This window comes from Bidens hawaiensis, unplaced genomic scaffold (genome assembly GCF_021521415.1).
Source record: "Bidens hawaiensis isolate Kalapana, Puna unplaced genomic scaffold, B.hawaiensis_p1.1 tig00040140_1, whole genome shotgun sequence".
Classification (NCBI taxonomy): Eukaryota; Viridiplantae; Streptophyta; class Magnoliopsida; order Asterales; family Asteraceae; genus Bidens; species Bidens hawaiensis.
This window is the reverse complement of record NW_027497085.1, coordinates 33685-54486: the sequence shown is the minus strand read 5'-3', so window position 1 is coordinate 54486 and position 20802 is coordinate 33685. Positions and strand designations below refer to the sequence as shown.

At 37.4% G+C, this 20802-nt stretch overlaps 1 pseudogene; it reads right to left on the bottom strand.

Moving 5' to 3' along the window:
• Nucleotides 1–17759: 17759 nt before the first annotated feature.
• LOC143591894 (UPF0481 protein At3g47200-like) lies at nucleotides 17760–20802 on the bottom strand (annotated as a pseudogene).

Here is a 20802-nt window from a genome sequence, read left to right as displayed (position 1 = left end):
ACATGAGAGATTGTGATGCCTCCTATCTATTTTCAAGGCGTATTTGGCTTTCCCCAAGTCACCCCGAGTTGACTTCGACCAGTAGTGTCTGATTAATCAATGTTCACATGTCGACCTTCCGATTCGTCTTCCCGATCTTTCTTATACTTTGAAATATTCCTTCTTTCTTCTTTCTTGATATTTGTAACAAGATTATCTTCAAAAGGCTTAATGATAATAACTAAAGTTTTTTTATATGACAATAATACAATTGCGAGCCTACGACAACTGCAAGTCCCGAATCTGGATCACTGCAGATACATAACACTATCTTCGCTGGAATCAGAACACTCACGGGCTCGTGTATGACTGGGTAATCACTTTTCTGCCTATCATTCGGAAAGATGTATGTGGAGACATGCACAACTCAGAATGACTCTCCACATTAAATCGAGAAGATTTATTTTGTATCACTTCTACTTTTATGTACCACAGAAAGCTACCATAACATACAATGACTGTTCTAGAGTCTTTTAGGCCTAATTACTTCACCGGTTAAGCACACAAAATTAGTTTATCTATCACTTTCCAAAGTTGGATCAATTTTCATTTCAACACCGTATTGAAACTTCTTGCGAAGTTATAGACTGAAAAATTATATCATTTCCCCAAAAAAAAATTTAAATTCAAACGCCCCGATCAAGTCAAAGTCTTTAGGTAAACGGCTATCCTGAAGATCCAGTGGATCAACCGGACTGACCACATACGAGTATGTGCCCCTCTGACTAAGTGTGAACGACTAATTTTAAGCGAAAGAATAAAAACCCATCATAAACCGCCCTGGTCTCTTTCAGTCATCTGGTTAATGGATATCCTTATAATCTACACGTAGATGTAAGGACCAAACATATCCATGGGATATGTCCTTCAAACTTGAGTAACCGACATAATTTTAAGCGATAGTGGTGTTTTTTTTGTTTTTTTTTAATAAAAGAGAAAACACGGTTACTCGGGATTGATCATCCCATTAAGCTCAATAAGATTTTGAAAACGAGATTGGTCAAACGCTTTAGTAAAAAGATCGGCAAAATTATCCAGTGAATCAACCTTTTCAAGTATAATTAATTTCTTCTCAGCACAATCCCGTATAAAATGATGACGAATGTCAATATGTTTAGTTTTACTGTGTTTAACGGGATTGTTAGTTACTGAGATAGCAGCAGTGTTATCGATGCAAATAGGAGTTTGAGTGAAATTCAGACCATAATCGCGCATTTGTTGTTGTATCCATAAAACCTAGGAGCAGCAGTTCGATGCTGCCATGTATTCTGCTTTGCAGGTGGAAATGGCTACAGAGGTCTGCTTCTTGCACTGCCACGACACCAATCCTCCTCCGAGAAACTGACATCCACCGGTTGTTGACTTCCTGTTCTGATTGCAACCTCCATAGTCAAAATCGGTGTATGCTACCAAATCCAGTTCTCCCCCTTTCGAGTACCATAGTCCCAACTTAGGCTTTCCTTTAAGATACCGCAAGATTCGTTTTACTCCATTCATGTGTGATTCCTTCGGGTTTGCCTGAAAACGAGCACAAAGACAAACTGCAAACATAATGTCAGGTCTAGAGTGGGATCCACATTGAGTGGGATCCACATCTTCATCACTGTCGGAATCAGCACCTAGTTTGTGGTTAACGCAGATTGGAGTGTCAAATGGGGTACTATCATCCATCTTAAAGTGTTTAAGCACATCATGAACGTACTTAGTTTGATGAATGAACATGCCATCCTTCTTTTGATCTACCTGTAAACCTAGAAAAAATGTTAATTCACCCATGGCACTCATCTCAAACCGTTTCTTCATGACTGCTTCAAAATCTTGACACATAGAAACTCTTGAGGCAGCAAAGATGATATCGTCCACATAAACCTGAACGAGTAGAAAATATCCCCCTTTTCCGTTTGAAAAAAACAAGGTACTATCAATAGTCTGACAAAGTTGCATACCAGGCTCGAGGTGCCTGATGTAGCCCATATAGTGCTTTGCTCAGTTTGTACACATGATCAGGAAAATCTGGGTCAGGAAAACCCGGGGGTTGTTCGATATATACCACCTCATCAACTTTTCCATTCAGAAACGCACTCTTCACATCCAACTGGAAAACTTTCATCTCTTTGTATGCAGCAAAGGCCAGAAACAGTCGAATTGCCTCCAATCTTGCCACAGGAGCAAACACTTCATTGTAATCAATCCCTTCCTATTGATTAAACCCTTTGACTACTAATCTTGCCTTGTTGCGAATGATTACACCCTTCTCATCTCTCTTACACTTGAATACCCACTTTGTACCGATAACGTTCACTTCTTGTGGTTTTTCAACTTACTGCCATCTTTTCAAACTGTGCCAGTTCTTCCTGCATGGCTTCAACCCACGAGCTATCCTTCAGTGCCATTTGATAATTCTTTGGTTCAATCTGACTGATGAAGCAGGCGTACAAGCATTCATTTATAATACCTGTTTCTTTAATGCTTGCATACACACATGTGTTTTCATCCAAACTTCTTCTAGTACGTACACCATCAGAAGGATTACCGATCACATTTTCCAAAGAGTGATTCTTGTGAATTTTGGTGGTATGTACCGGACTAACTTCCAGATCATTCTCAAGATTTGAAGAGATTTCATCAGAGTGAGCCTGAGTTTGAGTGTGAAATGGATTGTAGAATTCATCTTCATTCGAGACAGCTGGAGATTCAACCGCACTCGACGAGTTTGGTTGATTTTCATTATATTGCGGACGTTGTATGATTGCCTCCTCTTCGTCATACAGCATCTGTGAGGCCATTTTCTCATCAATTCTTGCAAAATCCAAGTAAGGCACATTAAAAGATTTGAATAGCTTATCATAGTCGAAAGCCTCTGCTGGTCCCATGCTAGGCCTTGGTGATTTGTAACTAGTAATGTCAGTGTTACAGACCACCTCAACCTTGCTGTTTGATAGATTAAAGACTCTTCTGTTGGGTGTCCCAACAACATAGCCAACTAAGATACCATCATCAGCTTTCTCACCAAATTTAGAGTTAGTCTTTAATATCGAACAAGGGGACCCGAAAGGTTCAAGACCTTTCAAATTTGGCTTTCTACCATGCATAAGTTTATATCAGGTTTTATTTAATCTTTTAACAGTTAAAACACGGTTAAGGATATAACAGGCTGTAGCAACAGCCTCAGCCCAGAACACCACAGGAAGTTTAGCATCTGCCAGCATGGTCCTGGCGCCTTCGATTAGAGTTCTATTCTTCCTTTCAGCTACTCCCTTTTGTTGCGGAGTATATGGGGCGCTGTACTGATGTTCTATCCCTTTCTGCAAACAAAACATCTCCATCTGATAGTTCTTGAACTCTGTACCATTATCACTTCTGATGTACATAACCTTTCTCCCAACAATATTTTCCACCTTGGTAATCAAGTTAATTACCAACTGAACTGTTTCATCTTTATCCTTCAGAAAATAGACCCAAGAGTATCGTGAGTAGTCATCGGTTACCTCCAAACAGTATGAAGTTCCTCCTAGACTTTTTACATTCACAGGACCAAAAAGATCCATGTGAAGCAAGTCCAGGGTGCTGACAATTGAGTTAACCTTCTTGGAGTGATGAGGCTTCTTGTGTTGTTTTCCTTTCTTGCATGACACACATTGGTCTTCAAAATTGAAGTTCTTCAAGGGAACCCCAAGTACCAGCCCATTCTTGACAATGTAATTCATCTTGCAAAGATGGATATGACCCATTCTTTGGTGCCACAACTCTGACTCAGATTCTGTTGCTTTTGACAGAAGACATGACTCTTCTGTTGCCATCTCGGTTGTTCTCATATCCATTACATATGTGTTCTTTTCTCTTGGAGCCTTCATCACGACCCGGGTCTCTGGTATCTTGAAACCAGGATAAAGTACGAGTGCCTCATCTTTAGTAAAATGAACGGTGTATTCTTTGTCACAAATCTGAGAGACACTCAACAGGTTGTGTTTCAACTCTTCCACAAAATTCACTTTTTCCAACTTGATTCTTCCATTCGTCACAGTCCCAATACCAATAATTCTTCCTCCACTTTCTCCTGCAAAACTAACCCTTCCTCCTTGAACAGGCTTCCAATCACGTAACAATTTCTTGTTACCAGTCATGTGCCGGGAACAGCCACTGTCAATAACCCACATATTGTTTACAGCCCTGTTCTACTGTTCCTGCATAATTAAAGAAATAGATTAAAATCTGGGGACCCAAGACCTTCTGGTCTTGGGTTGATTAAACATGTTATCCGGCATCCAGTACCTTGGTTGCCCAAAGTTAGTTTGAGGAGAGTGTCTATAAGTTCTGAAAGGAAAATTTCTCGATGACTGGCTATGAGGCCATCCAAATCTTCGTGAATTTCTAGCACTAATGCATTTATAGTTGTTGGTTTGGTTATTCACTGGGAAAAAACAAGACTGGTTTCTTTGAAATCTTGGATTAGTCCAATGATTGAAATTTGATGTGTTAGCATTCTTACCAGCATCATATTTAGTATTCGTTTTATTTTCAGTTTTAGTAGGCCTCATATTTCTAGATTTCCTCTGTTTCAGAGGACAATCAGTGACAAGGTGTCCTATCCTGTTGCATCTAAAACAACTTCTGTTCGACCTATTCTGGTTGTTTTGAACTTTCGTCTCAAAAGTTGATGCAGATGTCAAGGTTGCGTTACTATCAGTTTGTCTCACATATGGTGGGACAAACGGATTTAGGAAAAATTTCTTTTCATCAAACTTATAATCCTCCCCTCGTTTTAGTAACACGACCTCTTCTTTTATCTCACCCGATTCGAACGACTTGTCCGAATTTGACGAGACAGAACTTGTGACATTAGAACTTGTCTTACTTGTTTCACTCTCATTAGCTTCAGTTTCTTTAGCAGAGACCTTTATTGGAACTGTCTGACTAATTTCAACATTCGCAGATTGTTGATTACTAGGATTATAAGTATAGTTATTATTGTATGGTGGTGGAACTTCTGAGAATCCAATTCCCCCTTTGTTAACCGGGGAACGTTGAACACTTATGATGTGATCTAACATCGTAGAAGAATTTCTAAATTGTTCAATTTTTCTATTCAGTTCCACCACTTTTACCTGGTAATCAACTATCTGTTTATCTTTTTCAGCGATTAGTTTGGTATTTTCTTCTAACACTTCATAACTAAGATCAATCACTTGTATTTTTCAGCTAGGGTGGCTTTAACACTTCTGATATCCTTTTCACTAGCTTTTATTTTTACCGAGTAACTGTTTTCTTTAGTTTTAGAATAGTGATGTTCTTCTTTTAAATTTTTAAATTGAGTGTCCAAACTAACAAACTGATCAGTTAATGCTTTCAGTTGATCAGACAGTTTTTCACATTGTTCACAATGAGATTCAGAACATACCTCTGAGAGTTGATCGTTCACTTCTGCCTTGTATGCTTGATCTTCCCCCGTCTCTTTGTCACTTCCTTCAGTTTCGATATTTACCAGATTTGCCTGTTCGAAAACCTCCTCAACTTGTATATTCCAGTTGTATCTACCATTTTGCTGAGATACCATAGCCTTGTTTTCACTTCCACTCCCATTCTGTTGAGCAGGCCTGTTTTGACTTCGTTCGACTCTCTCATTTGTACACTCTTTAGCAAAGTGACCATTTTGTTGACAGTTATAACAATGAACTTTTGACTTAACAAACCCCGGTCTTTCTCCAACAAACTTTCTACCAGTTTTCTTCATAAATCTCTTTACCCTTTTTACTATCATAGCCATCTGCCACTGCAGATCCATTTCTTCCAGATCATCAGCGTCGATCTGATCATAGTCTTCATCCAAGGTTGCAGGGTCGACTATTTTTCCTTTGATGTAATTCTCATAAGAGGCAATGAAAGAGGCAAAAAGAGCAAACTGTTGTTCGGCTGATTTCACACTCATAAGCATTGTGAGTAGTTCTTGCTAGAAGCATTGGTTGAGAAATTACCAGTTGTGGTTTGAGGTTTTGAGGAACTACTACCTCCTGCTACAAAACATACGTCACCATCCATATTGAGAACCACATGACCATCTGGAGTAGTGTTTGGTTCCCCCTTTGAGTAGTAGGCAGTGGATTCTGTTTTTGAACTTGAGTTTGGAGTGACTTTTGCACCATACATTCCCGGATCCTAAACCTGATCAGTAGGAGTCTCATTTCGAGCCATGTTAAGTTCAAAAAGACGTAACTTATTTACGATCGTCTCTAAGTCAATCTTCTCAAAATCTTTATCTTTTCTCATCAGAACTGTGTACATCTCCCATTTTTGTGGAAGAGCGTCAAGGAGCTTTTCTACTATCTCTTCTTCCTTGTATTCAATGGAGTAGTTATTCAACTCGGTCATCAGATGATAATATCGTGTGAGGATGTCATCAAGTGATTCATTTTTCAGATACTTGAATACTGAGAATTGAGTTTTCAGTAGTTTTGTCTTGGAGGTCTGTATCCCAACATTTCCTTCATATCGATTCTCTAGTGCTTCCCATAGTTCTCTAGCAGTTTTGTATTTCTTGAAGGTATTAAGAATCTCTTGTGGAAGTGCCATTGTTATGGCTGCATGTGCTTTACTTTCTGCCTCATACATCTTCTTTCCATCATCTTCCATCTTACTGTACTTCTTAATCTGTTCACGACCTTCAAACATGGATGTTGGTGGAATGTACCCATCTTGAATGCGGACCCACATCTTTGCGTCTTGATACTTCACATACTATTCAAATCTATCTTTCCATGCAACGAAATCAGTACCTTTAAGCAGTTTTGGAGCTTTAGTTGCTGAACCAGCTTCAACTTCCATCTTTACCAGTTCTGTGGTGTTTATCGGAGTCATACTTGAACGACACGAGACTTAGAACTTAAAAACAAGATTCTGTATGCAGTAAGCAGCGAAGTTAAAACAACTTCGCCTGCAACTTCGTTAAGGACAACTTCACAGAGTATAAACTTCTCTACTTATCAACTTCGCTTGATACACAACTTCGTTGGCTACAAAACTTCGCTAGTATCACAACTTCTCTAGTCACACAACTTCGCTGAAACCCTATATCTTCGCTAAAACCCTAGTTTAGGTGACGACAACTTCGCCAGAAGAGCAAAGGAGTTTTGCAGGTTAGACAGGTCGATTTCGAAGGTTGCGAGGGTGATTGGAAGGTGTAATTGATGAGTGTTGAGGAGCGACTTGACAAAAAGAGGTATTTCAACGTAAAATAGTTCCGCGAATTGTCTAACGGAACAATCTTAACACCCGTGTGATAATCCCGAACCACACAATCACAAGCAAAATGCTCTGATACCAATTGTAGGTTCCCAGCCGGATCTACACAGGAGTATCTCGTAACACGAGGGTGCGGAATCCCCACGTATACGATACGAGTGTTGAGACGATTGACACGTTGAATCTAAACAAACCCACGAGTATATATGATAATGCTTGTTATATTTCAATGCGTAATAACCAAAGACACAAACACGTGACTCAGAGAATCACCCAAGATAGCCGTTCAAAGTTTTTTCTACAAATGCCGAAGTTAGGCATATATATCAAGACAACTTCGCCTAACAAGCTAGGAGAAGTTGTCCTAACTTCGCTACCTACTCAAGTTCGCTAAAACAAAAGGCGAACATATAAGAACAAGTTCAAAACAAAAACAAAAACAAACAATTTAAACGATTACAGACACAAATAAACACGAGATACTGAACTACTGGCATCATGCACCAACAATATTGGATATTTGTTTTCCCATTCATATCTCAATTCTCATCATTCAATAGGGGGTTTTGGGATTCGTTATTTTTCGTTCTTATAACTTAACTTATATAAAAAGTCATAAGTTACAACTGTGTGACTTATCAATATTTCTTCTCACATAGTAAGAAAACTCAAACACTTTTCTCAAACAATTTTTTTAACTTACCAATATTTCCTCTCACTTTCCGGGGTATCTTAAATCCACCGCGAAACTACCACCACCACCTAACCATATTGCCGGTCGCCTCTAACTCCCGCCATCTGCAATCGGCAACACATATCAGTCTCTTCAACAACTATCCCCCAAACAGTACCAACTTTCGCATCACTCAATCTTAATCTCTCATATTCAACAAACCTCCCCCCCCCCCCCAATTTCATATCTAGGCTAGAAACATTAGCCAAGATGTTTTGTTTCAAACTACAAGAAATGATTTCCATTGCACTTGGCCACAATATTATTCAAAAAATCAGAACTGCAAATTAAGAACTTAAACGCAACATTCACCCCTCTAATCTTGACGTCTTGACCTCTTTCAATCTTCAAAATAAATCAAACTCTTCATCATCATCCACTCGAGTTAAATTAAGAGCTTCTTCATTCGGTTCATTCTTTAGCCACTCCCACGCATAATGTCCATACTCTTGACAATTGTGGCATTTAATGTGCTTTTTATCTCGACTCGTACCTTGTTTTTTTCGATCTTCATTTGGTTGGAACTGGCCACCTCGACCTCTACCAACACCTCCCTGACCTCTACCTTGACCGCGGACTCGTCCTTGTCTATCGAAAGCACCATGCCTTGTACTCTCTTCCCATTCCTCCTTTGTCAACAACGACTTTCCTTGATCATCATCGTGTTCATCATGAACTTTAATCCTCTCTCCAAAGCCTTCAACCTACCCACGAATTTCTCAAGTGACATGTATTCTAACTCCGAATTTTGCTCAATCGAAGCAACAATCTTCAAAAACTTTCTAGGAGCAGAAGTTAATAACTTTCTTACCACAATCTCATCCTCCAAGTTAGACCCAAGACTCTTGAACTTTGTGGCAATTTCACTTAGTTTGCCCGAAAACTAATTAACCGTTTCTTCTTTTTTCATCTTCAACAACTCTAGCTTGGTTCTAAGAGTATGAAGCCTTATCTTCTGAACTATGTCGGCTCCCAAATACCGTATACGAATCACCTCCCACACGTCCTTCGCGTTTTTGTGCTTTGCCCTTAAAGTAACACATCTTAGGGTAAGGTTTAAAACACAAATGCTCTTTCCATAATGTTCTTCTTCTCATAAACGGACTCTCCTGTTTCCCACAACCCGTATGCTTTTAGGATCGATTCCACCATGATTGACCAACTCGCATAGTTGGTTGCCGATAACGTACTTCCGACATTGCAACAGAATGCTGCTTTGGCTACTTGTTGGCACGATTGCACTCGAACCGCCTTTATCTGTCATCACGTCATTTCCGCGTATTTCCACGTCTGCTTCAAATCTTCAAAACTTAGTCCTTCTTTACTGCTTCAAAGGAACCACTCTTCAAAAACAAATTGCATAAACCCACTGAATCACACAGATTCCTTCTTCTTCTTTTATGTTCTCACAGAACTGCCATTGAATCACAAAGATTCACGTGGATTTTTACTCGACTTCACACACAACAGCCCGTTCGACTCACACATATTGTATAAATTCAAATCACACAGATTCGATCACCCTTTATCACACAGATTATGGTAGCGTTCTTGTCTCCTCCGGTTCGTTCAATCAGACAGATCGATCTTTTCCTTCTTCGGTTCATAAAGAACGGTTCGTCTTCTCCACAATCCTCTCCGTCTTCACACGAGCCCAAGGCTTTGATACCAAATGTTGGATCATGCCCTTAACAAAATTATAATAGTAACAACTTGATCAAGTTATGTTACAAAGAAATAAGAAGATGAATATTATTATTAGAGTGAATAACTTATTGGAAGGGATAAGTTGCATAGAGTAAACAAAATGCACACTATTATTGAATAAAAGGGAGGCTATAAATAGCCTTTACATGAACTCCATAACCTAACAGAAACAAACAAATTCCACCTGGAATGTGGATTCAACATAGGCTAAAACAAACTAATCTATTAAAGAAAAGTGGACTTCCAACAAACACAATATATCTTGTCTATCTTTTTCTTGACACTTACATTTTCCTAATTATTTATTCTATCTCCGTTTTGATACTCATGTGAAACTGGGGTTGAGAAACTCAAAATATCGCTCCGTATAACTTGTTCGAAAGTAGAATTAAGAGTGTTTGGTTGTGACATATACAGGTGTAAGTGTTTGTAAGGTTATCATGTTTCTATACTTGAAATGAATTGGTATATACTATAGGGTGACGAAGCAAAAATTTGCGTTGCTATGAGATCGCAGTATTTATTGCATGCTTCAAAAGGAATGAGAGATATTAAATAACGATCTTATATTTAGAAGCTAAGTAATCTATTATATAAAAGTATATATCATCATCCGTGTACATACGTCTTTCGAAAAAGACAAAACAAGCTACAATCATATAACGGCTTAGGTCAAGTTATTGTTATGGGTTAATTAGCGTAGTTAATGTGTTGTAGAAAGAACATATATACAGGGCTAGCAAGGTTATTATATATTCAATATATGACAAACTAACAAAAGAATCAATATATCAACACGTTTTATTCGTTTGAAATATTTATTTTTCGTTAAAGGGTTATAATAAAGTGAAATGAGGAGAATGATATTAAATATCTATCAATCATTTTTAGTCCCACGTATAGTAAAATAAGAGGATAACTTAAATTGTTTTTCAAGAACATTTTTAGGTTATTCAATGAAAGTAATTGATGATTTGTTTTGGCTCTTATAAATCAGTTGGTTATGGTCTGAGTTCATTTTGATCGAGCTCGTGGCTTGTATATATGGTAATAAGAGAAGATTTCGACACAAACAATACGGCTAACACCTAAAACTTCTCAAAAACTTGATTACAATCCCTACCCAATACGTTCATGGCATTTATAGCACCCACGGACCATCCACATTAAATACGATATTAATTTTCTAGTTAATCAATTTCATAATAATCATCTTTCTAACATATATTATATGGGAAACTACATTATCATCTATAAACTTAATAGTATTTATTTATCATTTACTTGCACACTAAGTAAACTACTAGTCACCCCCACGCTCCATGCCACGAGTCGACTTGGGAATTCAAAAAAGTATATATGTTAGCCCAGTTCAAACAAAAAATAGATTGCAATGTATAATTTCGAGTTGATTTGACTAAGTGTAGGGCTAATATTCAATATTAGTTTTAGGATCGTGTATGTATTTATATTTGCTTTTAGTTGGTGTAATACCTACCTCAGTACGTTTATTTTATAAGGACAAAATGTAAAAGTTGGAAAATGTGGACCATATAAAAGGTCACCTTACCCATTTCTCCAACCAACCTTTCATACTTCAAAATTCAAGAAAATAAAGAGCATTTTTCTCTCTCACTAAACACCCACTTTTCTACCTTTCTTTCTTTTGTTTCTTACAAACTAAGATCCGAGATCCGAGTGTTGTTAGCGATTTCCGCTAGCTAACAACACAGAATGATCCGAGTGAAGTTGTTAGATCCATCCAAGGAGGTCCTACAAGCGGTATCAGAGCTTTCGGCTCATCTTTGTGGTTTTCAGGTCAAACTTTTCGGGTTTTGATCTTAGTTTTTGGTAGATTTGAGGTTATTCTTCGTGTTACTCACTACTTTTGGAGTGATTTACATCCAAGAAATACTTGAAAATCTTCGAATATAAGTTTTTGGTGTTCTTGGTTTTTGTGTCCGGGTTCAGATCCGGTATAAAAACTCAAATCTAGGCCAATCTATTGGTTTTTAGGCTAAAGTCCTTTAGGGTATGTTTGGGTGGAGGTAATGAAATGAAGGGGGAATGAAATGGGAGAAGGAATTGAATGGACAAAGGAATGAAATGGATCATTACCATTCCTTTGTCTTGTTTGGTTAACCTATGGGAATGAAATGGATTATTTGTTAATGTTGTTTAGTATCCAAAGAAATTTTAAGAATGAAATATAAATAATAAAAACACTTTTATCTCAAAGTAAAATTTTTAACCAAAATAAAACAAAACAAAAAACCTCTGCAATGGTGATGGTGGTGGGGGTATCTCTGGCAACGGTGGTGGCAGTGGAGGCCAGGTGGCAAGGGCTGTGGTGGTGGAGGGGTGGCGGTGGCCGGTGGCCAACCGATTGTAGCATTGGTAGTGATGGCAATGGTAGAATGGTGGCGACGGTGGCGGAGCTTAGGTGGTAGTGGTCAGACAGCGACAATGGTGGGGCGGTGATGGTCAGGCGGTGACGGTGACAATGTTTGCGGTGATTAAGATGACAATGGTTATGGTGGTTATGGTGAAAATGGTTGCGGCGACAGTGGTAGCGCTGGTGGTCAGGTGGTGGTGGCGGCGGCGACAACGGTGGTGGCGGAGGTGGTGGTGGAGACGATGAAGGTGGTTGTGGAGGTGGTGGCTATGGCAGTGGTGGTGGCTGTTGTTGTTAGGTGGTGGTGTTTTTAAGAAAGTGGGGTAAGAAAATAGGGTGAAGGAGGAATGGAATGAAAAAAAAGAATGGGGTGGGAAAGAATGGTATTGATGGAATGAGATTCCATGTGTAATAGATGATTTCATTCCATTGAGCGATCAAACACCACTTTTATCATTCCCAAGCAATGAATCGTTTCATTCCCCCTGTGATTATTGCATATCAAACGCTACCTTAGACTTTATTGGTCTTTGACTTCATATCTTTCCGAAATAAATAACTCGAACAGTCATTTGAACGTTGACTTTGACTTTAACCGAAAAAAAGTTAATTCGAACAGCCGTTCGAATGTTGACTTTGACTTTGACTAAAAAAATCATTCGAACAGGCGTTCGAACGTTAACTTTGGCTTTGACTAGAAAAAAATCATTCGAACGGGCGTTCGAACGTTGACATTGACCAAAAAAAAACTTTATTATTTTTACTTAGTCTTCTATTAAAAAAAAGTGTCTTAATTCTAAGCTTGAAGGGAGTCTCAATATGAGGGAAGACCAAAAGAACATGTTAAAAGAAGAATTCAACATGTTTAAACATACTCAAGGATAATCGGTTGCCTCTCTCATTAACAGATTTGAGCCACTCGTTATTAAATTGAGAAGTACCGGTATCACAAATAAGTTGTCTGAGATCAACATGAAATTTTTGAATTCACTGCCTTACACATGGAATAGCAGTGTGATTACGACAAACTTGGATACCTTAACACTCTCATAGTAGACTTCTACCATCAAGTCTTTTGAATCAATGGATGCCAAGCTTCGATTAAACAATCAGTCAAAAGAAAATAAAGCTAAGACAAGTGTTGCGGGTGTAAGCAGTCAGGCAAGTCCTATTATCCCTGAGTGTGCTGCAGGTGGAAGTAGTCAAGCAAGCACCTCGTCAAGCTCCACTTCTGGAATATCTACACGTGCCTCTCGCATTCCCGAGGTACACAAACTTTTCTCACAAGCTTGTATTGATAAAGTTTTGCACTATAGAAACCAAAATGCTAACATTTTAGATCAAATCTCTAGCATTACATGTCAGAATAATGAACTTAAGAAAGCTGAAAATATCTATGCTACTAGTATTAAAACTCATGGTAATGACATCGCTAAACTTACTACTAACGTTTTTATAGCTGAAAAACTAGCTGAGCATCATGAAAGACATGTAGTTGAGTTAAATACTAAAATTGTCTAGACGTTAGAGCTAGATTTAGCCCAAAGAAAAATTACCATTGAGAAATTTTAGTTAGCTTTCAAAAAACCTTATGGAATAATTGGGGCAAAGATGAGGTTAAATATAAAGACAGGAATAGGCTATGATAGTACCAAAGTTCCACCTTCATTTAACGACAACTATACTAGCCTTCCTCACTTTAGCTTTAATTCCCCACCTGCGGACGAAATGTTCTATGGTATTGGTCACGTGCCAAAACCAAAAACATTTATTCCTGCTGTTCCCGAAACCGTTGATCCAATGCTTCCATCAATTAGCCCTAATGGTAGTTCATCTTCTTCAGTAGTTTGTGAGGAAGAAAGTGGTTCATTAGAAAGGCATGTTGAGGTAAACATATCAAGTTGTTCATCATCAAATTGTAAGGCTGAGGATAATACAAGTAAAAGAAAAGTGTTTAAAAATGATAATCAAACGAGTACTTCATGTAAATACGTGCCACCAAATAAAAGATCATTTTTCAAACAACAAATCATTCACAAAGTCCCCAGTCATACAATTGTTATGATGACAACTACTATGGTCATTATTAACAAAATTTTGTTGATCCATATTACACTACTGTTTTTTATTATCGGGGTCAATCATCAAATGCGTTTTATAATCATGTTCCTTTCCACGGATCACCTTTCCCACCACAACAACCATTTTATAGTTCTGATGAGTTCTATACTGCTCCTAGGAGAAAGTGTTGTTTTGTGTGTGGTTATTCTTCTCACCTTGCAAGAAATCGCAAGCACTGGTTCAAGCAACAACTTGATATTCAAAGGTGGCTTAGTTAGTCCCCAAAAGGTGCTTTTAGTAGCCCATATTCAAGGACTGCTCAAGCTGATAGTGAAGCCAGTGAAGTGGATGTGAGATCCAAAGTCAATAAAGTAAAACGCAAGAGAAAACTATTTTGGAAAACTAAAAAGGATAAAATCAAAAAGGATCCTAAGACTAAAAAGTCTAAGGATTCACCAAAAATAGTTTTAAAATCAAGAAAACGAAAGTCCAAAATTGCCAAACCAAGTAACAAGATTGTGCTGGGATTCCTAAGGATTGTTCTTCAGTCGCCAAGAAATAAATTGTTTTCAGGAAATAAAATGAAGTTTAGTCGGTTTATAGTCGACTTTCCCGAGACAACTAAGTCTCGGGAACCCATGTCAATTTAAACTCTTAGTGCATGTTGGGTCCATCAAGGAGGACTATCAAGAGTATTCAGTACTTAGATAGTGGTTGCACCCGACATATGATGGAAGACGAACCCTTGCTTTATGATGCTAAACCATTCGATGGTGGATTCGAGTCTTTCGTAAGCGAAATGGTAGGAAAACTTCAGATAATGGGAAATTTTCATACTTTGTTCTTCAACAAAACTAAACTTGTTCAAATTGATCAACCACAACTTGTCGAGCGTTTCTTAAACTCATATCATCCAACTACTTCTCTCAAATGTTGGAATCAACATCAGCTGCTGGGCTTCGGTTTGAATCTTTTCAACTTTGTTATATGATGCGATAACACATGCTTAGGATAGTCCATCTTACAACAACTTTTTTGACATTTTCACTAAAGCCATCGATCAATTTCGATTAAACAACCTATCTATCTTTTTGTATATAAAATTGTAAATATTTTTCAAATATTTCACAACTTTAGAGGAAGAAAATGACTTAAGTATAAATCACCAAAATATTTTAAATTTCTTTAAGAAAAATAAAAATTAAGTCACTTGACTTACCAAAAATACTTTATATTATATTTTATTAATCAACTATATTTGGTTAGGAAAATAACAAAATGCTTCAAAAGATATTCTCTCATTTAGAAGGAGCTCCTGTTTAGAGGGAGTCGGATAATATAAAATTATAAAATTTGAGAAATTGATCCGATCTTTGGAAATGATAAGAAATTGTTTTTAACAATCCTAGCACATGAAAAGAGTATATCAAAAGCCAACAAGATCATTGCTTGATGTGTAGATAGGCTTAACAAATGAGTAAGTGCCACAGTGCTATAAACTTAAATACTCGCCTATGCTAGTGGTTACACTCTTATGAAGCGGTTACCGACTCCGATATAAGTCATATCGATGAAGGCAAAAATGTTACTAGTCAATCATACACGAGCCCGTTAGTGATTGGTCACAATGAAAATTACTTTTTGCTAAATTACTTTTTGCTTTAGATTCAAATATTGAAAAATAAAAAATTATTAAAGCAGAAAAACTGCAAAATGCTTTAAAATATTCAAAATCAACAACAAAAAAGTTGTTAATTTATCAAACAAAAAGGGGTATATTAGAGCTACGTGAAGTGGGGCAAACAAGTAAGACCTAAACACTTTATAGGAAGTCTTGTAAGTCCGGATGGCATGTAAGTCCATGGTTCAACATTTAACATTGTTTGAATGAAAATTTGCAAAAAGTTATGTTTTGATCAATCATTAGAGGGTCGGAGTCAATTCGGGGTGATACTGATAAACACAAACTATGCCTGAGGTATGATGGAGTTTGTAACATGTCATATTAACAGGGGACCACATAAGTATTGTGCCTAATTCAAACCTTAACATATCACGGTGAAATCAAAATACTTGTTAAGCTTAAGTGGACCAACATATCTACAATCGACTTTGGGTTCTTGGCATAATACTATTCAAATAGAAGTGTGATCTAGGATGTTACAGATAATGTGATTCCATGTCGAGATCTTTCTCATAAAAAAACATGTGCTTCAAAATTATGTAAATATTATTGTTATATAATATTAATTTCATCTTTACTCCCATCTTAGTTTTATTTTTATCTTCTTTTGTCTTATTTGTTATGTTTATATATTCGTAATACTATAATATATAAAAATGCCAAAAAAATATAAGTTTTTATGTGTTTGTACATATTTTGTTAATCTTTGTTTTATTCAAAATCGTGTGTTTTGTTGTCAAGGTCGTTCATACAATGTTCGTTGGAAACCTGAGACTTAAACAAAGCATTTATAAGTTGAGGGACTGAATTGATATTTTATGAGAAGTTGAGATAAAATAAAATTTTAGAGTTATTCTGCAAATACTTCAACCAAGGGCATGCTTTGAAAAAGAAAATTCTTCTTTGACCCTCAAGAGGGTCTATGAACGAATCTTATTCACTCTAAGTTTTGTACAGCTTTACATGGACAGGAAGATCATGATCAATATCAAGTGTCCTGGGCTGCAGAGACTGAAGTTGGAGATGCTGAAGCGCTTAAAAGAAAATGAGAACATGACAGTTGGTGATTGAACCCAAAAATGAATTGGTCATGTCAGAATATCAGTCGAAGGACAAAGCAAAGAAACAAATCGGCACCAGAAAGTCAACAAAATAAAATTAGATGTCGAGCCTCCCGCATCTGATGTTTCTAAAATTTGTTGCTGACGATCCTTCCCAGAAAATAAGATTGAAGTTCAAGTCTTCAAGATCGGAAAATAAAGAACTGCTCAAGATCCAATCTCGTTCAAGCTCTTGGATCAAGACAAGTACTAAATTTCAAGAAATAAAGACGAAGCAAGAAACTTGATGAAGGTTCCTGGACATACTCAATCCTAGAGAGAGATGGTAGGGCTAATATTCTATATTAGTTTTAGGATTGCGTATGTATTTATATTTGCTTTTAGTCGGTGTAATACGTACCTCAGTACATTTATTTTGTAAGGACAAAATAAAAGTTGGAGAAATGGGGACCATATAAAAGGTCACCTTACCCATTTCTCCAACCAACCTTTCATAATTCAAAAGTTCAAGGAAATAAAGAGAGTTCTTCTCTCTCACCAAACACCCACTTTTCTACCTTTCTTTCTTTTGTTTCTTTCAAACTAAGATCCGAAATCCGAGTGTTGTTAGTGATTATCGCTAGCTAACAACACGGTTTGATCTGAGTAAAGTTATTGGATCCATCCAAAGAGGACTTACACTAAGTAGCATATGTGATGCAACAATAGGAAACTAGACAAAATTTATATGGATACCTTTAATCAGGTAAAATGATTTACAATGAAAAATTCAATCAAACAAAAAAGAAAAAACTGAACATAAACATGGATGTCGAACGTATAACATCAACAACAGTAACACAATTACTTGTGCCAATCATGGATGATCTTGACTAATGTCAGGGTGAAGATTATCACCCCTACAATGACTGTAATCGTTTTCCAAGGAGTACTTTCAAAAATCCGAGTCAGTTTAACGCATATATACCTAGGCCAGCAACGGTTGCAGTGTTCATCCAGTCGTCTCCATTCCTCAGTGTAGTAAAATCCTGAAGGACAACACCATTGCAAATATTTTTAAAGACGCTTGTGATATCTTCACTGACTCCCAGGATGTGTTGGAGGACTTTTGACCTCACAAGCAATGAAACATCATCTTTGTTATCAATAAGCTTGTACATTAGAAAGGAAAAAGAGGTAACATAATTGCGACTCAAATGGTAACACGGCTCGTAGGCAACCAGATTCCCTAATAACGACGGATTATAGTCATTGATGCGCAATTCTGGAATTTTGAAACATGTTTTACTTACACAAGTAACCAAACAAGGAAGAAAAGATGATTGGTTAAATTTCAGTTCAAGCGGGGAGTCAGCATTTCTTTGTGGCTTGAAAGTGACTCCTACCGCATCAATTTCAGTGGCTGAATATGTGATCGTTGGGATCACGCCACGTTCTGTTGCTCTATCTCCATAGCAGCTTTGAAAAATCCCAAGGATATGACACTGCTCCACTGTCTCACCCCTTAGCGAAAGCTCGGTGTTGTTTATGATATTCATATCCTTGAAAATATGCAAGACAAGCTCATTTAGAGAAGCTTGGTTTGGGAGTCGTTGGAGAGTGAGACGAAACAACACTTCGAGAATAAAGAAAGGGATTTGATTCTCTAACAGAAGCAGATCATTTTTTATGTCATGTATCACCAAAATGTTGTGAAATATTCGATCATTCTCCGCAGCTCCATATCGGAACGTGCAGAGTAACTCAAGTATAAAACAACCATCAATAACCATCATTTCAGCAAGCTCTTGTTCGAGTTACAAGCCTAAACATCGCTTGTACACATTTACGCCTAATATGGGACAAATTCATCTCAACAGAAACAGCAACTCGATGAAATAATGGATACATGTGAGTCACTTTGTGCTCCTCCATAGCTTTTAGACGCTGGTCTTCTCTGTGAAGAGGACCAATTGAGGTAATTCGAGGTGTATAAGCTTTTTCGTTTAGTTTTCGAAGCGTATCAGGTACCACACAAATCGTGGCATTAGATAACCCGAAATGAGCTTCCAGTATTATAAGTTCTGCCATAACATAGGCCTGTAACTCGCTCGTGCCCGGTTGCCGAATATAGAGTCCTCTGATGTATCTATATGAACCGGAAATAATAAATTAAACTAATATTTGTAACAATGATTAGTCAACACATTAGGTGAAATAATGTAGATATATAACTAATTGGTCGGTACGAGTAAGATACAAAGAACTAGTTGAAATAAGAAATTAGGATGATTATTAACAAAAGATTCTGTTCATATATGTATGTATTAGGAAATGGGTAGAATTTTATGTATGCCCCTATAGAAACATCGTGAATATTGTAGTATTGTACATTTGTACATATTGATAGGAATATCACCGGTAACGGGTAGGAATTGAAATTGAATATATAACGGATAGATCAACGGCTCGTTTCGGATATAGATTCACCACCGAAACAAACAGTCGGGCTGCAATTTCTTAACCGAAGATACAGACGCTCCACTCTGAATAAAAAACCGTGTCTAAGAACACCACTCGAGATGCCAAAATCGAGCTAGCATAGACCAAAGCAATCTTTCTCAAAATCCACTGAGACAAAATTAACACAATATTTTTAATTAGGATGATTATTAACAAAAGATTCTGTTCATATATGTATGTATTAGAAATGAGTAGAATTTTATGTATGCCCCTACAAAACATCGTGAATATTGTAGTGTTGTACATTTGTACATATTGATAGGAGTATCACCGGTAACGGGTAGGAATTGAAATTGAATATATAACGGATAGATCAACGGCTCGTTTTGGATACAGATTCACCTCCGAAACAAACAGTCGGGCTGCAATTTCTTAACCGAAGATACAGACGCACCACTCTGAATAAAAACCGTGTCTAAGAACACCACTCGAGATGCCAAAATCGAGCTAGCATAGACCAAATCAATCTTGCTCAAAATCCACTGAGACAAAATTAACACAATATTTTTAATCAAACATAAACTTCTGCCTTTTTCATTCATGTATACGATTACATAAAGAAATAAAATAAGCATGGGTGTAGATCATGGGGTACCCATTACTACAATTTAGGGAAAACTAAATAACTGCAAAGGAAAACAATTCAAAGGAAATAAACTAAAATAATAAAACAAATGTTGAAATAAATAACGTGGGCAGCTAGTATGCATGAAAATCGGATTGCCTTTCAGGTGGGGTGGGTTGTGACCCATGGACCCGACCCATCCACTTTCGTATCCGGATCCGGATTGTTGTCAACGTTAACTAAATTTAAATCAGCATCTTCATGGCTATCATCCTCTCCCTCTTTGAAAAAGTTTGACCTCAAACTTGAGAAAATGGATTCAACTTTATATAAAGAAGACATGCCAAAAGAAAATATAGATAGAGCTCGCTGATTGCGATAATGGGGTGACAGGGGTAGTAAGGTGATTTCCCTTCCCTCTTTGAGAAACGAGTATGTATTTTGATGTCCATCGTGCATGATTCGCCTATCAAATAACCAAGGTCTACCTAATAATACATGGCATGCATCCATGGGCAAAATGTCACACCAAACTTCATCTTTGTATTCCTGTCTAACGGTAAATAATAGTAAGACCCGTTTGGTGACTCGAATGCCTTTACCCTGGTTGAGTCAATGGAGATCATAAGGTGAGGGATGTGGTTCAGTTGACAGGTTCAATTTTGTCACCCAGGATTGTGAAGCAACATTAGTACAACTGCCGCTATCAATGACAACTGAACAAACCTTGTTCCCTATAGTGCAGCGGGTCCTAAACAGTGATTCTCGTTGTGTATTGTCACCTTGAACTGCAGTCCCACTTAACACTCTTTGTATCAT